This window comes from Rhipicephalus sanguineus, chromosome 6, assembly GCF_013339695.2.
Source record: "Rhipicephalus sanguineus isolate Rsan-2018 chromosome 6, BIME_Rsan_1.4, whole genome shotgun sequence".
NCBI lineage: Eukaryota > Metazoa > Arthropoda > Arachnida > Ixodida > Ixodidae > Rhipicephalus > Rhipicephalus sanguineus.
The window spans coordinates 124,029,626-124,056,270 of record NC_051181.1 but is presented as its reverse complement, the minus strand read 5'-3'; the positions used below and the strand labels follow the sequence as shown (position 1 = coordinate 124,056,270).

General features: G+C 45.9%; 1 protein-coding gene across 2 annotated transcripts in view; it reads right to left on the bottom strand.

Annotated features, from left to right (window-relative positions):
• Window positions 1–26,645, bottom strand: part of LOC119396334 (PR domain zinc finger protein 1) — a 182,541-nt gene that overhangs the window by 84,080 nt on the left and 71,816 nt on the right. For both annotated transcript variants that reach the window (XM_037663511.2, XM_037663509.2), the window contains exon 2: window positions 10,675–10,759. The gene's annotated coding sequence lies outside the window, so the exon portion shown is untranslated. The remainder of the gene's footprint in view (window positions 1–10,674; window positions 10,760–26,645) is intronic.

The window sequence follows — 26,645 nt, the reverse complement described above, 5'->3', positions numbered from 1 at the left end:
GAAAAAAGTGGACGTGTAATTCACATACGCTTAGGCGAACGCTTATGAGAGTGTCATAGAGAGGCGCTAAATGAACGAACAAATGCACGAAAAGAAAAAAAAAATCGTTGAAGAAAAGGAAAAAAGATTAGGTGACTGTTTTAATTTTCCTCGTCGCCTGGAGCTGTTACGCAATTATTACAGTAAGCCTTCCTTTTCCGTGTTTCCTTTGCCCTCCATTTTTCCTCTTTTCTTTCTCCCCTTCATGCAGACAGACACCCACGCTGATATAGTAGAAAATAACCAGCACCCCAACAGAAATGATGCCCGCTTATTAAAGGACGTAAAAGAAACGCCTAAACTAGCGAGCGAGAGCTGAAAAAAGAAAAACTATTCTTCGGCCTACGCGGTCGTTTCGGATCGTCATCGCGTTTGCGCCTTCACCGGGGCGCCGAGTGAATGCAAATTCGTTACGCGTTCGCAGCGGAACGCCTCGCTTGTTTGTTTTTCGGCCGAGCCGAAAGCTTCCTGCGGGGCAACTTTTTCAGTACTGAGAGTCGTCATCGCACGACTCAAGGGAGGAGCAAGCCCGCCGGTTGGCATCGCTTGCCCGTAACCTCTCCTCTCGCTGTCCTGAAGATCCCAGGGCAACCGTCAGCTCCTTATTTCCTTGTTGTTGTCGATGCTGCTGCTGCTGTTATAATTCGTGCAGTGGTCCTCTGAAAACGTAATTGTTGCCTACGGATACTATATACGTATACGCGACGCTTATTGCTGACATTTCGAGTAGCTGTAGCTAGCTCTTCCGGGATCATTTGGCAACCCATCCTATATAAGTAGTGAGCCCAATCACCGTCATTTTCTCTTTATTTTCTTTAGTGTCAACCGCTTAGTCGCCGTATAGCGCCTTTAGCTAAAACCGAGACCGTGGAACGGCACTAACGGAATGAGTCAAATGACGAGGTGATTTGCTTCCGAAAAGGGAGGCGTTGGGTTTTTAGTTGCTGCCGCTTTGCGGGTGAGTACGAATGCAGATCGCGAAGGTTCGTCTGTTACCCTTGTTGATGTCTGTTAAACTAGATGCGCAGTTGCGTGGATGAGCTCTCGTCTAAATGCGATGATTAAAAAAAAAGTGACAAGAACATGATGAAGAAGAAACGGTGCTCAAGTGCAAAAGGTTTCCGGAATGTTCCCGAGTTGATTGTCTAATGAGGCGTGCGCAGAACGACGCTTATAAGGTTTGTTTTTATTTTATTTTTCCTCCTAACTGGTGTCGTCGCATCGCTCGCGCGTTATTTTCGGAAACACTTGTCTTACTGGACGTGCTCCACCCACATTCCGCCACGAGGCACGATGAATTTTTCTGATGGAATATATCTACCGTGTTTAGTTGCATATCTACCAGCATGTAATAGCGCACTGGCAATGCTGGTCAGTGTTGGCTGCATGATGGAAAATGTCGGCTATGGAAGGTATTGTTAACTTTATGATGACCAATGTTAACTAACTATTCATAAACATCGGTTGGCGTTGCCATGTATTGGCTAACTTGTGGTAAATATTGGCTAGCGTCGGATAATGCATGTTATCCACTGTTATAACATCAATATTTCCTTAATGTAACTTGAAATTATTGAGTTGTATACTTATTTTTTTAATGAAGGAAGGAAACGTTGTCAGAGAAGTTGTGAAGAAAAAAAGTCACGGTCTCTTACGCATTCGCCGGCAACTTGAAGGCGAAAGCAATGTTCTTTTTTATCTCTCACCCACCCCCCTCGCTAAAAAAAAAAAAGGCTTAATGTACACCTCTAACGTGATTTTGCACTGCCTCCGGGAAACGGACACCTTTGGCGAAGAGTGACGATGTCATGAGACTACTTCGTCATATGACGTCACGTTACGTGACATCATGATGACGTCAAAATGACGCCACATGTTTTGGCGCTTAGTGACGTCCCGGCGACGTCACCACATGATGACGACTTTTTGCATCACTTCATGTTGACGCCGCCGACGCCGACGGTCACTTTCGCGCTTGGCGAGGAATCTAAGGTTTTCGCCAAAAAAGTAAAGACAAAAGTTTGTGGAAACATTGAGGCTTGGAGTGACGAGAGACCGTCAGACAGGTAATGTCGCTGGAGCTATAGTTTCGACGAGGAGGACTTGACCCATGTCGAAACGTCGACACCAGCGACATACCTCCTTGTGCGACGATTTTTCATCAAACTGTAAGTGAGGTGAGCGAGTGCATAAGTAGCTAGCGCGAGTAATCTCTCGAAGGGATAAGACAGCAGCAACGGCGACGATGCTCTTTAGTCAAACCAGGCGATACGCGCGCCGAAGGACATCGATCGAGCCGCAGCGATCCGTTCCGCCTCCTTTGAGATCGAGGCGTCGTTACATAACGTGGCCGCTGTGGCGAGGTCGCGACATTGAACACCGCGACGCAAGAATGCCTCAGGGTTTACGTAGATGCCTTATCGGAAGCGGAAATTATAGAACAAGATACGGTATACCGTGCCGGGATCTCTATATATATCAGGACGCGTGCGTCGATCTTGATCGGTCACGTGGGTCTTTTTACCTTTCTATGTCGGCCCACTTGCGGTTAGCTGTAAGACCTGTCGCTTTCGTTGATGTGATGTGATGTGATGTGATGTGATGTGTGTGTGTGTGTGTGTGTGTGTGTGTGTGTGTGTGTGTGTGTGTGTGTGTGTGTGTGTGTGTGTGTGTGTGTGTGTGTGTGTGTGTGTGTGTGTGTGTGTGTGCGTGCGTGCGTGCGCGTTATCGTTCATTGCTTCGAAAATAAAAATGAACTTTATTGAACCGTCGATCTCACGTATGAGGACATCGAATCAATGCTCAGACCTACATAGCCTGACCATATCAGGGACATGCGAAAGAAGTACCTGATGCGAAGCGTTGTGTGGATCTGTGTGGCGAAAAAAAAAAATAAATAAGAAACAATAAAAAATAAACGATGTTTTAGTGCCACAATAAAGCTGTAATCGGTCTCGAAATAGCACATTCGGTTTCACACCAACTGTTAAAATTAAATTGTGGGGTTTTTAAGGTGCTAAAACCGTTATATGAAAATATGAGACGCGCCGTGGTGAGCGCATTCGGATTAATTTTGACCATCTGGTGTTTTTTAATGTGCACCTAAATCTAAGCATAAGCGTATTTTTTTCATGCTTGTTTGTTTGTTTGTTGTTGTTGTTGTTTTGCATTTTAGCACCCATCCAAATGCGCCCGCCGTGGCAGGGAATCGGAAGTGCGCGCCCGAGCTGCCCGAGCTTAGCCGCTAAGCACCCCACACCTTAGCCTCTAAGTTATATCTCGACGGGACCTACACTCAACATCCGTCCACGTGTTCGACGTCTGCCTCGGTCTGCACAGTGGTTACGTTGCTGGGCTGCTGACCCGAAAGTCGCGGGTTCGATCCCGGGCCGCGGCGGTCGAATTTCGATGGCCGCACTTCGATGCCAGCGCACGTTAAAGAACACCGGGCGGTCGAAATTTCTGGAGCCCTCCACCCCGGCGTGCCTCATCATACCGTGGTTTTTGGCACGTATAAAACCCCAGATATTACTATTATCCACACATTAGATTATGCGTGCAGGCTACTCTGCTGCCAACATAGGGGTTGGTTGTCCTCGCTTTGTCTCCTTGCTTTCACGATGAAAGGTGATTGATCAAGAAAATGACCGAAGTAAGAAGCAAATGTGAGCAGAAAAGGTCCTTCGCCGTGCAAGGACTGACGGAACGCGGCGATGTCCTTCACATCGACTGCACTGCATGCCTCACCCGTGCTTGTGAGGAGTCGCCGATACAAGCGGCCCCTGTATATATATATATATTTTTTTTCTTTTTCCTCGTTGGCACCGTAAAGGCCGTAATCTGTTGGCACCCTCGTCCAGCCTTTTCCAAATTGGTGGTGACGAACGCTTCACGGCGAGCGTAAACTAACGAAATCCCGTGCCGCTCGCACGCGCGGAGATGACATGGATCGATAGCAGTTGCCTCAAATCTTTTTCCTGCTTTTTCTTTTTTTATATATATAGCGAGAAATTCTTTGAGACGCTTAAGTGTGCGTGCAGGCTCCGCTCCTTGATCGAGACTAAATAGCGCAAAGCGTATGTTTCTTTTACATTCGAAAGCATGCCCTGAGGCTTTGTACTATATGCGGTATCATAAAACACATATAAATTTGCTCCACGCGTAATTACAGGTGTCAGGTGTGAGACGCATTATTATTGCACACGGAAACGCGCCGGACATGCATGCATGCCCCGTACACGGCAAAGTCTTTGCGTACGGTAAAGTGCAGCTGAGGCGTGCGAAGATTAACTGTTCTTTTTTTACAAAGTGGCGTTTCCTTACGGAATGAGCGAAGGGGGCGATAACCTTCGTTACACTGTAGACTGGGTTTTCGAAAGCACACTTGCCGCAATAATATGGCGGGGCAGTCACAGTAATCTCTTGACGCAGTCTTTACATAGTAAGTCCTAGAGACGTCTTTCTGAGAAGTCTGTACCAACATCTGAAGCGGTCTGTGTTATGGACGTACAGGGGCACCTCAGAGAGTATAGGTGTGGCCGTGCCATACAGGATAGTAGTATAACAACTAGAACACGGAAGTGCTACGCGCGTGTCGCCATTTACACTTCAGTAAGCCACACGACAAAGCATTGTGACTCGACGCTTTACAGCCGTCTTTCTGTTAGGTCTCTAAAAGGCCCGTATATTGACACACTGATTTTTAGTTTGTCACGGTACACCGCAAACGCGGAAAACAAAGAATGCGCGCTAAATATCAGCGAGCAGCAATGCGTTAATTAGTGCACCGAAGGTTCACACAGGATCGAACCGTTTATGTGTGTTTTTAATACGTTATTGTTTTAGTCATCACGAACACAGGCTTGATGAGTGGACGAGACTAAAAATACGTGCACCCTACGCAGCAATGCCCCTATGCAGTGTTGTAGGCGTTACTGAAAAAAAGTAACTAAATACGTTACCCGTTACACTATAAAAAAAGGAACGCGTTACCGCCCTACGTTACCTACAAAAAATGTAACGCGTTACCGTTACCGTTACCGAAAAAAAGTAACGGACGTTACCTCTGCCGTTACTCCGCAATCATAAATTATAATCGATGTGTCTTTGCTGCACGAACCCACAATAGCAATAATTTAAATCTGAAATTTGTTTCACATAAAACTTCTAACCCAAACAAGGAATATACCCAAAATTCTGATCTAATGAGTATTACTTGCACAAATGTATCGGACCTCAGCAATGGTATAGGGGCTTAAAGTTGCCTTTAGAGTTACGTGTGATGGCTTCTGCCTCTGACACATGGTGAAGCCGTTTTTGTCAATGTGACATTATACAGAATATGAGAGTCAATCATCAACGCTATTCGCAAAGAAAGCATCAATGAAATCTCAAGAAATTTACAATAATTCTGATGGTGTGCTTCTGCTAGCAAAATAAATGCGCGAATTTTGTAGTAATAAAGAAATGCTTAAACGGGCTAGTTACGTAAAAAAAAATATCTGTGCATAAACATTTTTTGTTCACTTTAACCTGTATATTTGCCGCAAAAATTGCGAGCGTTTATATATGTGAGGGTGTTCAAGATCAGCCTCACTCGCTCAGGAGTTCAATAACCAGAAACTTCGCTGCAGTTGCAGATAGAGAAAGCAAAATTTATTTTTTTAAACAAAGTTGATAGGCCTTATCAACTTTGTAGCTACTATAAAACGTCGCATATTTAGACATTTTTCAAAAACAGTTTCCTTAGCTTTACAAGTTTCAAGTGAGTGAGTACGAACTTTATACAAGTTTCAAACAATGTTACTTTACTCTTTGTTGCGCATACATTTCATACACAAAATATCTTCTTTGTAACGATAATATTTGTGTTTTACAACGTCGTGAACTTTCGAGAACGACAGGTAATAAAATTGGTCCCTCCGGATTGAATGTGTTTGACATTTTTCCCTCGTAAATTATGCAGTTAATAAGGAAATTAAGTTCCTTTTCGGGCTACTGGCATGGGACATGCATAAAATATAAAATACTCAATTAAACTTAAAATGTTTGTTTTCGGATCCGTGTTGATCTCTCGTGGAATCACCCGTTTGCAATAACCACGATTAGTACACTAACTGCGGTAATGTCTGCCGTGTAGCTACCTGTAACCTTCCACGAGAAGCATGTCCGTACAGTTTCTCATGGCGAATTATGCGGCTTTCATCAAGCTTTGTGTGGCGATGGCCAAAACCTCCACACAAGGAGTCGACGCGTCTTAAGAAATTGGTCCCAACAATTTCCACAAAAAAGAAAAGCGATTCCGCCCGCGCTTTCTTGGTCAATGCCTGGCAGGCCGACAGTAAAGTCCCTAGATTTTTCGCCGACAGCAGTCCGACGCTGCGACAAAAGAATTTGTCGGGGCGAGCTCTGAGAAGACTGCACCCCCAGGATGAAAAAGTAACGAGTAACGTGACACCACACGTTACCGAAAAATGTTAACGTAAGTACGTTACCCATTACAGTTTCTAAATTGTAACGAGTACGTTACTAAGTTACCGAAAAAAGTAACGCGTTACCGGTAACGCCGTTACTTGTAACGCGTTACCGCCAACACTGCCCCTATGTGTTCTAATCTTACCTTCGCCAGCCGCCTTACCTTCGCAACTCCGAAAGAAAGAAAGAAAGAAAGAAAGAAAGAAAGAAAGAAAGAAAGAAAGAAAGAAAGAAAGAAAGAAAGAAAGAAAGAAAGAAAGAAAGAAAGAAAGAAAGAAAGAAAGAAAGAAAGAAAGAAAGAAAGAAAGAAAGAAAGTCCCAGAAAAGAACTGTCGGAACTCGCAGGATAGTACAATATTAAGGCATAGCCGAGTCAAGTGGATTTAGTCGCGAACTCCCGTACAGGTGTGTGTGTGGGGGGGGGGGGGGGGGGGCGTGAGTGTGTGTGTGTGACGACACAGCCACCTTACCCTGTGTAAAAGGAGCCACTATCCTATAACACCGACACTCTCTTACACTTTTAAATGAAAATAGCTTTCTTGCTCCTGTACATATCTTCTTCTTTTTTTTTTCGTCTTCTATTTCTTTCTCGCTCTCCGAGAGTACTCTAGCGAGATATTTAGTAAGCCCCTCTATAGCTCCGTGGGGAGCCAGCGGGAGGAGGGTGAAAGTCGGATGAATTGGAAAACACCCCTCAACCATCCACACCCCTTCCCTACCCTGTAGCGGGTTTCCAGTTTCAAACCCTTTGTTAAGCGGCGGGGAAATGAACAATGCCGTATATACGAACTACATGCGAAAGCTTGCGCGCATAGCCCGCGTGTGTATACCACAGTTTTCGCATTGATTCCCGCAGGCTACAATACAACGTGTTTTTTGTTTTTGTTTTTGCTGGTCGGATATAACCTTTTCATAATGCACAGGTGCGCTTCCCCGCGCTGTATAATCGCCCAATTAATGACAGCACCTGTCGTGCTTCAAGCGTAGACGAGGTCCAAGTCGCTCGTGCTGGGGCTTGTCTATTATGCGTGTTTATGTCGAGAAAGCCGAGTCTACATTGTCAGCGTCATATAGCGCAAGCAAACTGCGCTTGAAGGCGCCGCTTGCAGAAGCGACTAAAGCCGCCATTAGTTGGGTTATGAGTGAACCGCTGGAAAGCTAGCTTTACAATTATGAAAAGGGTCTATTGCGACCACGGTGCGAGAATACTTTCTTACACCGTGATTGCGACGCACAGTAAACCACGCATACAAGTGAGAAGGGTTACTAGAGCTCTTGTTTTCGGTATCGCCGATCACACTCGCGTTTGATCCGCAATTTATATGAAGAATATACAGCGACACAGGAAAAGTCAACTTGTTTCGCGCGGCCCAACGCACTCACCTATTTGGTATTCTGAAATCACACACTATTTTTTGTACGTTAATAAAGACGTTCTGGTCATTACAGGCACCTATTACGAGTCTGACACTTCTGCCTCTCTTAGTGAGAATCGAGTATTGCGGAAAATGTGACCACACACGTTTTGTAAAAATTCCCACATCATGAAAAAAGTCAACCGCGTTTCTATAGCGCCGTGCACAGCAGCTACATCTAACTGATCTCACATTACTGCTGTGATATTACTTATATACATTACGCGTACCGTTTGCAATCACATTAAATTATTTTCTTCTAATCCTTCTTATTGCAGGATAAAACTAAGAAAATGAAGCATCCCAAGTATTTCCTACATGGGACTCCTCGTATTAATACAAATGCAAAGGAAATCAATCAATCAATCAATCAATCAATCAATCAATCAATCAATCAATCAATAAATCACAAATGTTTGAGGCCCGTGTACTGTGCGATGTCGGTGCACGTTAGGAACCCCATGTGGTCGAAATTTACGGAGCCCTCCACTACGGCGTGACTCATAATAATACCGTGGTTTTGGTCCCAGATATTATTACTAATCAGTAATAGCCCCAGATATTATTACCAATCAATCAATCACTCAATCGTTACTACGTCATATAATCATGCTTACTACACGATATAAGTATCATTCGCCGATGAACATGGAATGTTTTCATTGCCACTTGTAGTTCGAGACAGATATAGAAACGTTACCAGAATCGACGAGCGGGTTATACCCATGAAGTCGCGGTATTACCTGCTGCACGTACGCTTTCAAAGCGGAGCTGACTCCGAGAGCCTTGTTTTCGTTAGTGAATTCCCACCCCGTCGAGGGAATTGGAAGGTGTTCTCGGACTCGCGTTTTCATCGCGACCGTTTTTTTGTGGCGGATCCCCTCTCAACACTTTACATACAGCGCTTGTAAAACCGAAATGCATTGTTCCCATCTCTCCGTTGTTTTCCCCGTGTTTCCACGCTCTCCCTTCGAAGTGTCTATGCGTGTTTCGAGGGAACTCGGATTCATCCAATCCGCTATTGCCGTTTCACAGTATACAGTATAAAGTCGACATGCAGATTAGTCGTGGCACGTAGCGTTTTTGCATCGGCTCCGTCTCTCTAAATCCCCCCGGATAACATCGAAAGGGTTGTATCCCCACCTCGCCGCTCCCTAAACGTCTCTCTTGCACCCATTTATGTTTTCCTTATTTATTTACTGAGTTTTTTCTTTCGTGTGGATGACGAGAACAAATTCAACCGTGCGTTTTAAATTAAAGAAAGAAAGAAACGGAGGCGCATTGTTTGCTCCGTTTGGAGTCGCTGGCTGAAATCGAATAGTTCGAATGAAATTGATACAGAAAAAGGAGACAGCGTTAAAGGTAAGGCGGAGGGCAACTGCGGTTGACTATGCGGCGTTTATAAAGAATTGCTGGCGGCCGCTTTAAATGAAATTGCAGCTTCTGCGCACCGAGGGCTTGATTGCATCTTTCTTTTCTCTCAAAAGAAGGAGTCTGGTCTTTGCACATGAGTACGTTCGCAACAAGATATAGAAAATAGCTTTCAGAATTTACGTGCCTCTCTCTCTCGTATGGCCTTTTCCTTTAAGTCACAAGAATTACTTTCTTGCTATTATTGAGTCGTTGCATCGCACACATTTCAGTTGTTTCCATTTTAGGAATAACAGATAGAATACGCTGATCATAGAGCAACTGGACGTGGAAGTCCTCGTGCATGCGTCGCGAAGCGTAAGACGGAACAAGTCAGAGAAGCAACGCACAAAAAAAAAGCCTACGGTATCATGTGACCACCAACTATACTTCAACCGACGTAATATGACTCTTTCGATGTTGAAGGCTTGGGTGGCTACATAGTATTGGATGCAATGCCCGCTGTTGTTGTTGATTTCTTTCTAAATACTCGCGCGTATTTCGTTACGCGTGCAACAAAGGGCGGAAAAGTAGTAAGTAGTAAACAGAATGGGTTTAACTCCTACATAGTTAAATCGGACTGCGTGACTGAAGTTGACGGTATCCATCCAGAAATCAGCGTGACGAAATGCCGACAGAGCTGTGCGACTCTGCCGCAGTACTTGGCCCCTGTACAACACACATGTTCAGATAAAGTTATGCCCCGGTAGCTAACTATCCGTTCATTGCGGCAGTCCTCCTTACCTATCACACTAAGCCGACTTGACTATAGCAGAACATTTCCTGAGGCGAAGGTTCTTGGACCCTAGCCACATCCGTCGATGGCGCGGCAAATTTTCGTGCCCCACATTGCAGTAATTCAGAAACACCGGCCTCAGTGACCGAATGTAACGGTTGTGCGTTTTTTAGTGCCAGTACTGTGTTCTCTCTCTCTCATTGCATCTGTAGTCCCCACTCCCTTACTCCCAGAGCAGGGTAGCAAACCGGACGAGCTACCTGATAAACCGGTTGACCTCGCTGTCTTTATCCTCCTTACTAACTTTCTTTTCCTCATCGCAACACTCTCCCTCTTTCTCTCTAGCTCTAACTTGCAAACTACCAGTTTTTCTAGACTGGTTATAACGAGACATTTCCTCCCTCTCCTGTTCCTTCCTTCCTCGCGCGCAAGCTCATATCCATTACAAAGTTTTCAACAACGCTTTTTTAATGCCATATTGCATTATGCTTTCACTCTCTACCTCTCTCTCCCCACCCCCCTTTCACCCACCCCTCGTAATCACTCGAGCGGATCACGTGACCATCGCTAGAGGTCCGGTCACGAACAAGCGTGCGGTACCTTGTCAGAATGACGTCGCTGCCGCCTTCATTGCCGTGTGTCGTCTCTGGTCCGGGCCTTTGTGGGGCCACTGACAGGCGTGAGTCTGCGAAGATCAAAAGAAAAACAAAAAAACGAACGGTTAGACATCTGTCATGGAACTCACTGACACGCGAAGAACGCGAATCCAGCGCGAGCGGTGCAACGACCGTCCGCTTCAGTGAAGGCAAAAAAGTACGACGCAGGTTGTACAATTCGAACTATGTTACAGTCCAGACACATATAAAAGGGAACGCCTGCTTTGAATTCGTTAGCATAAATTTCACTCGTCGTTATAGCAGTGAAGAGAATAACGTTACAAATAGGACCGGCTTTTCTATGTGATGGCTAGATAAGTTTAGAGACGACGCCTCAAGTCAAACTGCAACATCGTGTAAGCGCAGAACACTTATAAGGCGCTCCATTTGATAGTGTCATGTCCGGTACGTTCACGCAGCGGAACGCGAGTGGTTTTCGGGGGTAGTAAAGAACGGCCGCGCGGTAATCTTTATGTCCTGAACACAGTTCCCCATTGGGCGCGTTCAGTACGGGCAGGTCATAAAGAGAACACTTCTTAACTCTGGTACTCAGCGCTGATTACATCATGGTGTCCGAAATGTTTTTGTTACCTGCCGCAGTGGAACCAAGTCGCGGCTTTGGTCCGCGAACACAATGATTGCATTTCGATGCAGTCGGATTGCAGCAAAAAAGAGAGAAACAAGGAGAGAGAGAGAGAGAGAGAGAGAGAGAGAGAGAAACACGTGTAGTTGGATGTACGTGCACGTCAAAGCGAAACTCCGTGTGTTCAAAACTAAACCGGAGTTGCCCCCAACCCTGGGGTCCTTCAGAGGTCTTTGTTCATGCTCAGTACGTTAAACACCTGGGTGTCATTTCTTAACGTTTTCGTTAGGCTTCAATCACTTCTCGTACATTCTTTGTTAGCGTTCGCGATACATCATACGGCTGTCCTTTCTTCCGCACGACCACTTTCTTTTTTTCTTTTTTAATTTCTTAAGTGCTCTCTTCTGCTTTGCCCATTAGCCTGTAATTAGTCCTGCAGCGCGTCAACGTTGTCCGGTCCCACGACAAGCAAACTGTTTGCTCGTATATCAACACCTCCGCGTATGATGAAGTTACTATAGTTGAGAAGAAACTATAGCGAAGTTACTGTAGTTGAGAAGAAAAAAATGTAGGCTCCGACACACCAAACCGCGGCCACTCAACTAGAGTGTACTAGAATATTCTAGTACACTCTAACTCAACTGTGCAAGGCAGTTGTTCGCTTCTGTTTCAAGCGTAAAGATGTTTTCTGTGCTGATGTAAATACTACACATATGTTGAATTAAAGGTTCGTCGTTCGTACCAAAAATATTACGTTCAGCTGAGAAGTGATGCAAAGTACCTCATGAAACTTTCCAGGACATTCGTGTTTTCGATTTAATCCCAGGGACATCAATAAGTTTCTGTATGGGGAACTCAACTACCTGGACACCGCTGTAATTGCTTGGCGTCACAGTGAAGAGCAGAGTTTATTGTATTGAGGGGTATGAAGCGGTTGTTAGCGCGTTTCTTCTTGCGTATTTGCTTGGTAGCCTAGGAAATATTATAGACGTTCGCGTCTAGCGTTTGTATAAATATTACAGACGTAATTTATAACTACTTAGTGTATCAACGCGTTGCGGGCATTGGTTCATTAAACTTTCCTTTGTTGATAGAGCAACTACGCGAACTCCCAGTGGAAGGGACACAGATTGCTGTTGGCAAAGCACGTATTCTTTCTCCGGTTGTAATCGACTTCTTTAATAATATCATCACCAACAGCGGTAACGAAATAGGCGTTTGAGCACAAACAACGCGATCGGTCGTTCTTTTTCATTGATTTATTATTTTTTTTTTTATTTCAGCCGGCGGGGTAGCCTACCGGCATTGTTCGTCTCTGCGTAAAACCTCGGCAGATTGCGCAACGCGGCCGTCACCGCACCCTTGCCCGGCGACCTTCCTTTATAACGCCACAGGTGAGAAGAGAGGAGCCGCAGTGGTGAGAGCGGGCAAATCGTATAAACCTGTTCTAGCTGACTCCCGCGTTCGCTTAATTCTTTTTCGTTATTCGAGCAGTGCAGGCTCTCGCCTCACTACGCGCCCTCCCCACCACCGCTATAGGTTGGCGCGCTGGACTCTCCGCACCTGTTGACCTTAGCGGGAACGAACGTGGCCTCCGGCTAATCTCGATAACGAGGCGTTTCTTTCTTTGTTTTCGTATACGACTCTGTCGTTTTATTTTATTTTTTTTTTCTTTTTACGCGCGGATATTGGTTTTCGATCGTGCGCATTTCTTGCTCGTTTCGCGTCCTGTCCGCGTTCTTATAGCGGGAAAGAGGGAAGCTCTGGACGCAAGAAAAGAAAGAAACCTGTCTCCGCGAGGAGACATGAATCCTATACGCTCACGTGCAGCACTAAAGCGCACGTAAGAGGCAACATTCAAGTCCGAACACGTGACCACCCCCGATGCCAGTCTTGGGCATAAAAGGTTTAACGCAAAGCGCGAGAGAAATATGTTAACGTTACTCGCCTGTACTCGGTTACAATGTAAGATAAAATCTGAACTCCTCCCACAGAATCGCGGCACGCCTGCTCCTTACCTGTGAAACACGGTCGTGCTAGCCATGGTTTCCGCTCGAACCGTAAGCACTTTTTCTCGGCTAACGCAAAATACTACGCATATTAAGAGTTAAAGGTTCGTCTTTATTACCTGAAACGTTACTGTTGACTGAACAGCGATGTCAGAATCCCTGACGAAAATTACACGGGCGTTCAAGTTTCCCACGTTATAACACCGACCCACCGACTCACCGACCCAAGGGTGTGTCTGTATGGAAAAGTCTTTTAGTGCTTTCCTTCCCTCCTTCTCTCTCTCATCTTTCTACTCCCCTTTCCCAGTTCCCTCAGCGCATAGGGCAAGTTTCTGGCTAACCTCCCTGCCTTCTCCCGTTTGTTTTCTTCCTTCCTTAACGAAAAGAATGTATAGTTGTGGCAAAGAAATTACAACACAAAAGAAGCCTTGCATGGTGCACCCTTGAAGGAAATCCCGTGGTCGAACGGACGAAACTGTGTACGCAGGACACAATGTACCCTCGAACCGTGAATCAGATGCACATGGAGTCAATACAGAGTCAATACAACTCAATCAAAAGCCGAGCAGTTGCAGGAATCAGGAGGACGCGTACTGTTTCTTGATTTTACATCGTGGCCCAAAGAGTAAGAACGTTTGACTTCGCCGCACTCACCTTAACTTGTAAGCAACGAGTTGCTTAAGTTGCTATAGCCCCGATCGCAAAGGATCCACGAGATTCTATAACATTTCTCTACACACAAAAAAAAGACATTAAGCTAGATTTTTAATATTTCGTGTTCACTTATACCACATTTCTCTTTCTCAAGTTTGGGAACTCGAACCTTGTCTATATTGCGGTTTGTTTTACTCTTGAACCCAGCGCTGCATGCCCCGAGGTTCAAAGTCAACGTGTGTTTCGTTAACAAAGGTACATGTTCGCTGAAGCACGCGCAATTCGCCTCTTCACCTGCCCTCAGGGCTGTCCGGACCCGGCTACTTGCACGTAGTTCAGCGCAGTGTTGCGGTGAGCGCTGTGCCCGCTCATCAAGTGAAGTGAACTTACTGACAGGAACAGCTCGCTGCCAAGCCACTGAACTAGACACTGAGAAACAATTCTTTCGTTTTGTCTTCTAATTCCGTGGTCGGAAGTGTCACCACGATGCGCCCCTTTAGACACACTCAATACAACCCAAATCGCATCACAGGTGGATGACCATGTAAACTTCAACTTGGTTTTCTTTTTTTTTTTTTTCGACTCCATCAGAAGACAGCCGCAGCTGCGTGAATCAAACCCTCGACCTGATGCTCAGTTGCGTTACGTAATATAGCCACCGTCCACTGCCCTAGTACGTTTCATTTTATTATCCAAGAACTGGATACAGAGAAGTCATTGTCAACAACGAGAGCTCCCACTGCTACGTATCAATCAATGCACGGAACTGCGCCGAGACGAGAGGATATATAGAAGGACGTCGCTGTCGACTTCAACGAGTCGCGCGCGCGCTTTCGCGACGGCGGCGTGCACTTCCCATTCATACGTCGAGCGTGTCGTGTCGAGTGGGCTACACGGGAGGGAACGTGATCAAACCTCAAATTCGAGACCGCCGCGATACTTTACGAAGCAGGCAGGGTGAAACGTATTCCTTCCGTTCCATCTTTTCTTGCTCTCTTTGAAAAAACCCATGCGAGAGACTTTTGTGGAGCGCTTGTTCGCGAGCCATTCGGTTACGGATCGCTTGAGCACGTGGCTTTCAAGCCGAATGAAAGAGACAATCCTACACCGTCAAGTCCTTTTTTCTCAAGTGTCACTCGCTGCTGCGGTCCGACCGCCGACCGCAAAGAGACAGACGTGGAGAGGGACACCACTCAAGAAAAAAAAAGTTAAGGGGGAACTGGCAGCAGCGGGGAAAAAGATTTCGTTGAATCCCCCCCCCCCTCCTCTTCGTGGTAATCATCTGTTTCGAGAGAACGTAGAAGCTAGCGAGGGCACGTTACTTTTCTTTCATGCGACGGCGAAACGTTTCAATTCGTGCGCTAATAATTTTACCCGACTCCCCGCTTTTGTGCGGGTCTTCTGACCATGCATATAGCGCTTCGCTGCTGCCTTGTTAAAGTGAAGCGAAAGTTGAATGACATCCTTTCGGGTTTTTTTTTTTTTTATCGTGACGGTATATTCATTTGCGCAATATTGATGTTTCATTTTTCTTATCTGCTTATCTCCCCATTCACTCCCGAGTGTATAACCACTGCGCGCTTGTATTGAAGAAGTCAGTTAACACGCAATTACTAAATGTACTCGCTCACGCGCTTGCTACATGTACCTTTTGTGACTTAGTCCCTCCGTCAGGTGATTGGTTTACTGATTCCTGGATCTTATTTAATGTCTTAAGCCGTAAACTAACCTACTTACAAGTCTATACTGAACCTGTACTAAGTCTATATACTGCACTCTGAGAAAAAGAGGTGTCTTTTGACACTTCTTTGCTACACATGCGACTCTCCCAATGTATAACTCCCTTTAGAGAGTCACGCTGACTCTCTTCAGGAGAGTCGTGGGACGCACGATTCTTCTAAAAAGAGTTAGGGAGCCTTTTTAAACAGAGCCATACATCCCACGACTATCCTTAAGAGGGTCAGCGTGCCACTCTAAAGGGAGTTATACATGGGGGAGTCACATGTCTAGCAAAGAAGAGTCAACGGACACCTTTTTTTTTTCTTAGAGTGCTATAGTTTAGACCCTTTATTTACTTATTTTTTTAGGATGTATAGTACTCCCTCCCCTCACCTCTCCTCCGGTTTACGCGCGCAGTCACTTTTATAGTTTCCCATTGAGCTTTCGTAATATGTTGTTGGAGTTGCGTCATCCTTACGTCGCACTCCCGTGCATCTTAGCTTTGCAATCATTTCTTATCGTTCACCACGTTCGAGTCTCGATAAGGCTCTATATCGCAAGTGTAGAGCCAGTGAGAGTCACCGAGAGCCCTCGCTGGGACGCCCTGTGGCAATCACGCGAGAGGTTCTCACATAGGCGTGAAAAGGTTCAATGGGCATCATTTCAACATAACCGTTCTGAGAAAAGGAATGGAACCACGATGGGGATGGCCTAAGCATTTTTATGGGTTTTTTTCTTTTTCGGCTGAGAGAGAGAATAAAAGTCTTTATATAAGAATATAGCTTAGGAGAGGCGTATGCCTTGAGCTGCTGACCCAATCCCAGTAATCTGCCATAGATCGGATGTGCTTCCTTTTGTTTTAAGGCTGTACACAATTTTAAAACAAAATTACACCGGACAAAAGCACAATTCTAATCCTTCCAATCACAGTGCAAAAGCGAATGGATCACTCAAAGAGGCGTACGTTTCTTGCATGATAAACAGTTGTTCGGTTTTGTAATTAAATTTATTGCATTCCTTCTTTCCTATCACGCTTTCGTTAAAGCCCGGATGGTACTTTTGAGCAAACGACACCGACATAATGTGCCACGCCTTTCTTTATTCTGATGCCTCGGCTTGGTCACGCTGTTTTAGCGGGAACAGCACAGAAACGGTACGCAAGAAGGAAACAAAGCCTAGCACGCCCGCTGCGTTACTCTAGCTGTCCTCTATATCGTCTACCTGTATGTTGTCTGCACGTTGTTCATCTGTTGTCTGCACGTCATTTGTCTGTTGTTCGTCTGCTTGAATGTTGTTCATTTGCCGTCTGTACGTCATCTGTCTGTTGTTTGTATGCTGTTCGTCTGTTGTCTGTATGTTGTTCATCTGCTGTCTCTACGGCATCTGCCTGTTGTGTGTACATTATCTCTATGCCTTCTGTCTATCGTCTCTATGTCGTTCGTCTGTTGTCTGTACGTCGTCTCCGTGTCGTATCTCTGTCGTCCGTAAGTCCACCGTATCTTGCTTCCAACCCGCCTCCGTCTGTTGTTCCCCGTTAAAGACGCACATCTATTGACTCAGCACTTAACGGCTTCTCATTCCTCCTTTAGTTTCACGCTTCCGTACAACCCGGATGAGATCACCCGCGGTCCACGCTAAAAGAAGGTGCCGTTGGCAAATGTGCATACTCAATGCATAGCACGCATGCTGGGACCGTGACCCTCTGCGGCGGGAGTAAAATAAACAGTGCCCAAGAGTTGGAAGGAAGCCGGCTGCGCAGCCGCTCACGATCGGCTAATACACATCCCGCTGAGAAGAACGAGTTTCCATCGCAACCCCCCCCCCCCCACCCTACGACGAAAGCGCCCCCCGAACGGCCGCGAAGGCGGATCGCCATGTATGCACAGCATGCATTTGAGGCGCCGGAGCCCATGCGCATACATCCAGTTGGTGGGGGTATAGCAGCTCTTTAACGACAGCCACCAATCCTACACTAAGCCTAAATCAAGAATTTGCCCTTTACTTTCAGAGGCAGCAACTATCACCGAATGCGCATGCGCAGCAGGGTGGGGGGAAGGAGGTTATTGGTTAGAGTAACGGTACAAAGGTATAAAACGACAGCGCTGCGCCGAAAACCTGCAGTCTAACGTTAGTGCCGACATCGACAGCAGAGATTAGGACTGCCCGACAAAAGCGGGTTTAATGCTTTTTACAAAGATATATCAGCGCTTTCATACATACTTCTTGCTTCGACTTTCCCGTCATACCGTTCCTGTGTAGCACATAATGTGCAGTTTCAATATCCGTTTCTTTACAGAAACCTAAGAGTAGAAGCCTAAAAAAATGAGTTTAGAAATAAAACTGCACCGTGTGGTCTCGCGAATATATATTTCGCACGTGCCGCTTGACCGTGTGACGCATTAAAGGAATGAAATCGATCTATGTTGCCTTTAAATTTCACTTCTAAGGCGTTCACGTATAACAGCTGCGCAAGGCACAGCAAAGCAGAGATCGAGCTTCGTTGGTATGATATTGCGTAATCTTCACGAAGCATTAGGAAGAAGACACATGCACCACCCCAGGCAGCTTGACGCCCCCTTGAGTATCTATTATCAGATAACGCACACCGATTCAGGAGTAACCAATCAACGGCAGAGAAGATATAGCAACTCAATCAATCACGCCTGGAAAATGAAAGCTAGTCATATCTAAGACGTACGACGTATGCATGACGTTAATGTACGACGTTGGATGAGGCTTGTGACATTAATGATTCTTCGAAAGCAGTTCCCTGGCGAATAGGAGTGCAGGTCAGCTCAGATGTGAAAGTAACCGGAACCTTGATACAAAGAAAAAAAAAAGTAAATTAGAAGTAGACGAATGAATGCCAGGGACTATGGAGAAGAGGGCGGGGGCCCGTGCCTCCGAGCACGTCGGCAGCGCTAGTCACGCCGGCGAAGGTGGGCTTCACCGTCGGGCTGCGAGGAGGATACGTGACCCAGTGCGCGGCCGCGGTGAGCGAGCCAAGCCTGTCTCTCTATCCCAGCGACGTACTCTCCTCCTCCTCCACCTCATCCTCTCCTGGCCGGAAGAGACCGACAGCGCGAGCAGCGCGCGGAAGACCCGACCGCCGCCGCCACTGCCCGCTTCCTTCTTCCGTCAAGTTCACGGTCACTCACGGCCGTTCACCCCTCGAACGCACGTTTTAACGCCGCCGCTGCTGCCGCTGGGCAGAACCCCCTCCCCCCGGACCACTCCAGAGCAGAGTAACCCCCGGCGTGGTGGTGCCTTCTCCTTCATGGTGTTACCGCGCTCGGTTCCCGTCGATTTTGGCCGATTTCATGACTCTTTTATTTCTGCTCCCCCCTCCCCTCCCCCGCCTTTCTTTCTCACACTCTCTCTCTCTCGATCGTTCCTTCCCTGCGAGCACGTTAAAGAAGCAGCTATGCCGGGGTACACGGCGCGGGCAAAAAGCGTGAATTCTGCCCTTTTGATGAGTTTCTCCATAAGTTGCCTCCCCCTTAGATTCTCTCTTTCTTTATTTTTTTTTTCTTGGCGTGCTTTCTGACGGGTTTGAACAGACCATAGTCGGCGCCATGCACAGAACCTCCGGCTCTCCCACACCCCCTACCACTCTCGCCCCATCCACCTACGGGGGTTCTGTGATGCAACCTGCCTCTTCGTCGGCGTTGGTGGTGGATCTGACCACCGTGCATATTCGGCGGCGTTTGTGCGACTGCTTTGCTTAATGCATCGTTTGGCTCAGGGCGCGGCTTTCTCCGTAGGCGGTCCCCAACTCCGATTGTTCCTGGCGCTCTATAGGAATCGCGGCTTCCCGGTTTTCCACGGTCCTCTGCCTCCTGTTCTCGTTCGCAGCGAGAGATGACGCGATTACAAGTTCCTGCCAATTTTTTTTTTTTTTTGGACGTAATCAGTACGTCTCCTTAGCTTTCTTTTTTTAATCTCTGTCATTTGCCTTCGCTAACGAAACGTGATCGCATTGAGGCAACCGAAGTCTTGCCTTATACTCCTTAATCACTAACAATTATCCCTTCGACATTCATACTGATTTCAGCTAGACGACACGATTAGAAGTTCCTGCTCTTATTGCACGTATTGAGTGAATTGCAACTATCTCCCTGTTTTTTTTTCTTTTTTTTTTTGTCTAATATAACGAAGCGCGATAGTTCTGAGGCGGCCAATGTCTGATGTTATTGTTCTGTATAATGGTTTTTAATCACTTGAATTTCATATCTCTTTTCCTTCCATACCAAGAGTGAGACAGTTCAGTGGTCTTAAATCGTGTGGATGTCATTTCATTTTTTTTTTTCAAGGTATTCTTTTCTTATCGTCTCTCTTGCCTTTGAATTAACAGCCGATATCGGTGACAAAACGGTGATGTTACAGGCAATAAACGCTGGTGGTGTAATAATAGTAATAATAATAATAATAATGAGAATAACAATAATTGCTGAGTTGTACGTGTCAAATTCTACGACTGATTACGACGCATGATGCAGAGTGGAACATCATGTGTTGGTTTTGACGACCTGGGGTTCTTTAACGCGCACCTAGATCACAGTATACGCAGGTGCTATTCCTGCATTCCGCCCTCATCGAAGTGCGGCCGCTGTAGCCTGGAATCAAAACCTGCATCAGCGAACTTAGCAGCGCTACACCTGAGCCGCAAAATTACCCCGAAACGTTCACATCCCGAGGGCTCTCTTCCGCACAACGGTGGAAAGACAAGCACCGCTTCCGGCGACTCATTTGGAGTCCTGTATTTGCACGCGACCCGAAGACTCCAAGCGGTGAACGATGTGTTTCACAACTGCATCGCCTTATAGCACCCTCGACCGCCCGCTACGGCAAAGTTCGATGCCTTTGCGACCTGAACAGTTTGTTCAGGCCACGGCCCGCTAAACAAAGATGGTGTCGTGTTCGGATAGGCAAAGGGTATGTTTGACTCCCGTGTCAAGCATGGAATGTAAATAACGCTCCTGTTTATCTTTGATTTTCTATGTCGTGTTTCTTTGTCTGTTTCTGTTCACTATGGGTATCACACGTTCACGACGATTGCATCGCAAAGATTTATTTAAGCGTTCTAAAGAGAGTTTACAAGCTCCCTGCAAATAACCTGCGCGGATGTCCAAGAATCACATGCACAGCTATACGAAAGATTTTAACAGATGAACTGTTAAAGCTGGCAGTAAGACGTCCGTTAACAAGAAACCCCTGCTGCGCCGTGCCTGTGCTAAATATAGCCAAGCCGCCGCCGCGCCGAGGAGCAGCCGCCGCCGAGCCGTCGCCATAGCAACCGCCACAGTTTCTTACACTGTGGCTCAGGGGCAGCGATTTCGACACATTCAGAGTGGCAAAAAGCTTTGCGCGTATTCGGATCCACCCGTCGCATGTCTCTCGGCTTCCGCTTCTTCGGCCAAGCATGCTTTATCCAATCGCCGCCGGCGTTGCGATTTACGTGTTGCACCACGACGAGCTGAGGATCTATACTGGCTTCGCTGTGCCAAGCTTCGCGCAACTTAGTGCAAACTTCCCGCATTTTTTAAAAATTAGTATTGCAGTAAACTATAGATATTACTTTCTACAGCCAAAACGACATCTCTAAGAAGTCAAAGCGCGCTGTAAAAAATACCATAGACTACCCAAATAATGAAAATGCCGTCTTCTACCCATTATTTGTCATCGTTGTCTAATAGTGCGGTCCCTTAGCGATCAACTAACTACATGACAGATGGCGGACTGTAACCATAGGCGTAGCAAGAGTAGGGGTAGTGCGGATGTTTCAACGCCTACAAAATTTTTAGTTTGTAGTCTGTCATTCCCTGTCACGACTTATTCATTGCATTTCGGACATTTTCTTTTATATTATCATGGTGTTACTTAAACTGTCTATTGTATATGCAACGCATCATTTATGTTTTAGTGCTAATGTGAGAACGTTGTTTGACTTTTCTATCTCTCTCTTTTATTGACAGTCTCTTTTTCTTTTTTTTTTTGCCTGTGGGGACGCTGTTGCACAGATTGTGACCACACTGTTCTGCTCCCTGAGTTACAGTGAGAAATTTCTGTCTTGTATGCTTGATCCCTTCAATAGCTACTAAAGAGTATCCGGTGCCTTATTTGTGCGCCAACATCTACTCACATCATAACAAGACATATATATATATATATATATATATATATATATATATATATATATATATATATATATATATATATATATATATATATATATATATATATATATATTCACGTGGCAAACGTGGTCGCATTTTGGCTGCGTAGCATTCGCCGCATTGCCAAGATAAGTTAATTGTTCACGAGTACAGCTGCGTCACTATAGAGTGCGAATAAGAGCGACACGCATTCATTCGGCAAGCACTGCGACGAGCGCGTCTTTGACGGCGACCCCTTCATGGCCTTTTATCGAGGCGCGCCGGCTACGTCACGTCAACCGCTGGACCCCCGACACTTTTCGCGGAATCGGGCGCTATCGTATCATGTTTTCTCCAAAGCGATCCTACAACAGCGCACTCGGGGCATTGTTTTCTTTACTTTACACTCTCCTATCTCTTTTTGCGCTGTATGTCCGTCTTTTCCCGATAACACTGTGCTATATGCGGCATTGCTGTGTCACTGGGCGCTGTGTCTTGCCGCACTGACACTGTTTCGGTATACCTCTCAGTAATAGAACAAATATTTGGGACGAGTTTGCCTGAGGAAAAACTTATCGTAATGCGCGAATCATTCCTTGAAGTGATGCAGAAGCATAGTAGTAACGCGTGTGTTACTTTCACACATTGTTAAAAGAGTGGATACCCAATATTACTCAATACAAGCCTGTATCATCCGACAATAGTCGGCGCTGAGGGTATGTGAATGCGTCAGGCTTCCACCGAAGCTATTTACCATGTTTTAATTATTTAATCTTCTTACTTATATGTCGTGTTGATTGCAGTTTCATATGATAGTTTGTCCTAAGCAGGACTTTCGCATTCCACCTTCGTAGTAGCGCGACCGACGGTCGTACCCGTGGCCTCGTCAGCGATGCAACTCTCGTCATAGTTATTGATCCGCCTTGGCAGTTACCGGGAAGGGTTAATTAATTAATTAATTAATTAATCAATAACACTTACTGGTCTAAAGCCGCTCCCAGTGGAAAGTACACCATCCCGAGGCTTGACAGCTCCAATCTACAACCTAACGGATGTTTACATATAATCAACACTGAATGCCGGTGTTCACTAGATCACTGTTATAGGTACAACGCCCAGTAAACATCAAATGTACAGCAATTATGGCTTTGATCTGCTGCTAGCTGGAGCCAGTCAATCCCATAGGTGGTAGTTCGGGTTATCTTATCAGTGACGAGGCGAAATTTGCTGCCGGTGGCACGTTTTCAAATCTCGTTTAATCTTATCCACCGGTTTCGAGCGTCGTCTCACAAACGCGCGCGCCAGTCAAGCGATCTCGGCTTCGCGCAGCAGGGCGTCGTCTGTGCGTGACTTCGTGCGCAGCTCACCGCGGGAAGCCAGTTTGACAAATTGGTCACGTGACCTCAGGAGTCGCCGACTGTCATCCTCGCTAAGTCGCACGTAGTTATGCAAAGTTGGGGCTGTTTGTACATCCAATCTAAGCGCGTGGACCAAGCGGGTCTACAAGGAATACACGCGGAAACCCGGTTTCACACGTGGGTGGCATAGATCGCGTAAACGCGAAGGCTCTTGTTTAAAATATTCCAGCGCTACATTTGATGAGAACAGGACAGAGAAGTGAAGATAGGAGGGGCGCTGACTCGAACTATGTTTACTGAACCCACACACATTACACGTTAACATAGATGAAGGCAATCAGCGCATGCGCAATCATAACGGAACAGTAGATTATAGGTTGGCCTTACTGAAAAATTGTGAACTATTGCTTAGTATTCCAAATTCATAGGCACGCAAGGATACAGATGTGGTGCTGACGCACGTGTCCTCTTTCTGGATGATAAAGCATGCTTCCGATAGTTCACGAGCTAATTTGTCCTCAGCTCTGCTTAGGATTTTGATTTCCTGAAGTCGTGGTTCAGAGTTTCTTGCAAGTGCTGCAACGGACAGGACTTGCAACTACGTTCAATAAACGCGGTTGGAGCCAGCGCCCGTCATTTCTGAACTTCTTTGTCCCGTCCTTGCCAAAGCGCTGGAATATTTTAAGCAAGTATATATCACCAACTATAGCCCCGCAACGTGTCTTCATTAAACCTGAAAAACAAAGCTTCGGAGCTGAAAACAATTGATAAGTCTTCGTCCACTCGCATTCCGTGGTGCGTACCGGAAAAACTACGTTAACAAGACACGTCGCTCATTCCTTACTGTCATATAGGACCTGATGAATACACATGATAAAAGAGAGCTGGATAGAGAGTGAGGAAGAATGCCAAGTTCCGAAGGACACTACGCTTACATAATAGTGAAGGTGCGCGGGAACGGGCGGCAAACTCTCTCGAGGAGGCCACTTCAAAACCGAACTACATCCTTCTGCGTACATATGTAAGTAGTCTCGATCTAATCTCTCCCTCTCTCCCTGTTCTCTCCTCATCACTAACTCACTGATGACCGCCGTTCAGCTGACAGCTGCTAGAGCTAGACAGTTACAGTGACGCCATCAGTACACATTTTCGAATATGCAATGGAGTTTTATTTTCTATATGTAGAACGGGGTTTCCTTTGGCGACAGCCTCGGAAATTCATGCACCCGAATATTACCGATATAAGAATATTAGGCAATCATAGCGACTGTATTTTCACAAAGCAGCGGGGTTTTTCGCACCACGACGCTTTTTTTCTTTTCTTTTTTTTTTTCCACGTAAGAAGAGACTACTGCTTCGTGGTTTACACAGCGAACGAAATATTCAAGTCAACCGTAGCGCACGCTCATATATATATATAGCGTCGAATTTCGATGCAAACTCGCATCGTGCGGAAAAGGCACGCTTCTGCAAAGTTGGGTCCGACACAAAACGCGCCAAGTGTCGCGGCGAAACGACGCGCGGCACGTATTTAAAATTAAACTTTACACCTTTAAATCTCACACCTTCTACTTTTTATCTATCCCTCTTTCTTCCGCTTCATACCTTCTTGGACGACTCATCTTTGCTTCACACATGACGGCGTCGCTTGAAGCGCCTGATATATGCAGCTATAAGTTAATATCGCCGAAGCACCGTCACCACCAACGAATTCTAGCTTCGCTGCTGCTGCAGCTCTTTGCTTCTCCTGCTCTCAACTCTTGATATCCGTATAACTGCCCACTTCTCTCATATATATATATATATTGTGTGTGTGTGTATAGAGAGAAAGAGAAAGGGGGTTCAGGGAAGGGTATACCTTTTTCGTTCATATCTATCTATCTATCTATCTATCTATCTATCTATCTATCTATCTATCTATCTATCTATCTATCTATCTATCTATCTATCTATCTATCTATCTATCTATCTATCTATCTATCTATCTATCTATCTATCTATCTATCTATCTATCTATCTATCTATCTATCTATCTATCTATCTATCTATCTATCTATCTATCTATCTATCTATCTATCTATCTATCTATCTATCTATCTATCTATCTATCTATCTATCTATCTATCAACCCCTCCTTTATATTTTCATCTGACACCACGTGACAGTTTTCACCACTCCTGCCAGAGAGACGATCTCGACTGTCAACAAACAAGTTTTCAGAGAGAGAGGGTTAAGGTAAAACGCGACACGGCAGACGCGACGAGGCAGCAACATCAGCAGTAGCAGCAGCAGTAAAAGCGTCACCGAAGCAATCTTCTCCGCATCTTTCCTGCACGGCCGACGGTCCCTGTTTACGCATATATTTGGTTGCGCACGAGCGCGGTTCGGATACGAGATCGCTAGCGAGAACTCACAAAGAAAAAAGAAAGAAAGAAAACGGGCACGCGTGCGCGCGTCGTATATGAGCATTACAAGCCGTTGCGATCTTCGAAAAGGGGGTACTACAAAACTGCCATGCCTCCCAGAATGTTTGTTTGTGCGCCGCGCACTTTTATGGAAACGCGCGCGCGCTTCTGCAAAACGACGCCTCTCCGACGACGCCCCCAGTTCGTCCCACGCAGCACGCTGCGCAGTCTATTTTATACAAGAACTCCGGTGCATCTTGTTTGTTGACGCGAAATGTTTGCTTCCTTTCGATAAAACTGTCGCCCGCGTTCTCTTCAGCACGCGGTATAGACCCGAAGATTCTCGCGAATCGCGAAGTGCCTCGCAGTGCCTGGTGAGACGTACCCCATGTATGCCGTCTCACTAAAATAATACCATGCAGCGTACCGACCTTAAAGAGTGTGCCTTTGAGGAGAGCACACCTTATGTGTTTCGTTATACGGACTTTCATTATCATCAGTACACAAGAATGCATCGTTTTTATATCTGCACAGTTTTCTTTCGCTTTCGTCCCGACATGAACTACGCATATCCGATCAATTTTAGTGGTGCGTAAGTTGGCAGTACCCTGGGCTATCGCGATTCGCTGACTAAAATTTTTTAGGGCATATTATACCCTTGTAAGTCTAACGGCACTTGGGTCATGGTTAATCAAGTCTATAGAGACAGCGTACTACATATAGACTACGCTGCCGTCACAATCAGGGGCTTATTCCTTTAACTCTTCGTAAGCTAAATAATTCCTCGAAATATCTAGTAGGCGAAATCTGTGAAGCGTAAAGCTAACAGCTCTGCATCGTATTAATTACAAGGAAGTCTTACCAAATGGCAGATTTTCTTTGAAATTGTAGAACCTCGAGTGAGGAAACATTTTGAAAGCGACACGTAAGTATAGCAGGACGTTTATTACACGTAAATTGGTTAGCGCTAGAATGTAAGGTAGAAACCTTAACGAAAAATCTCAAGAGACTTTCCAGAGAGCGCGGCAAGTT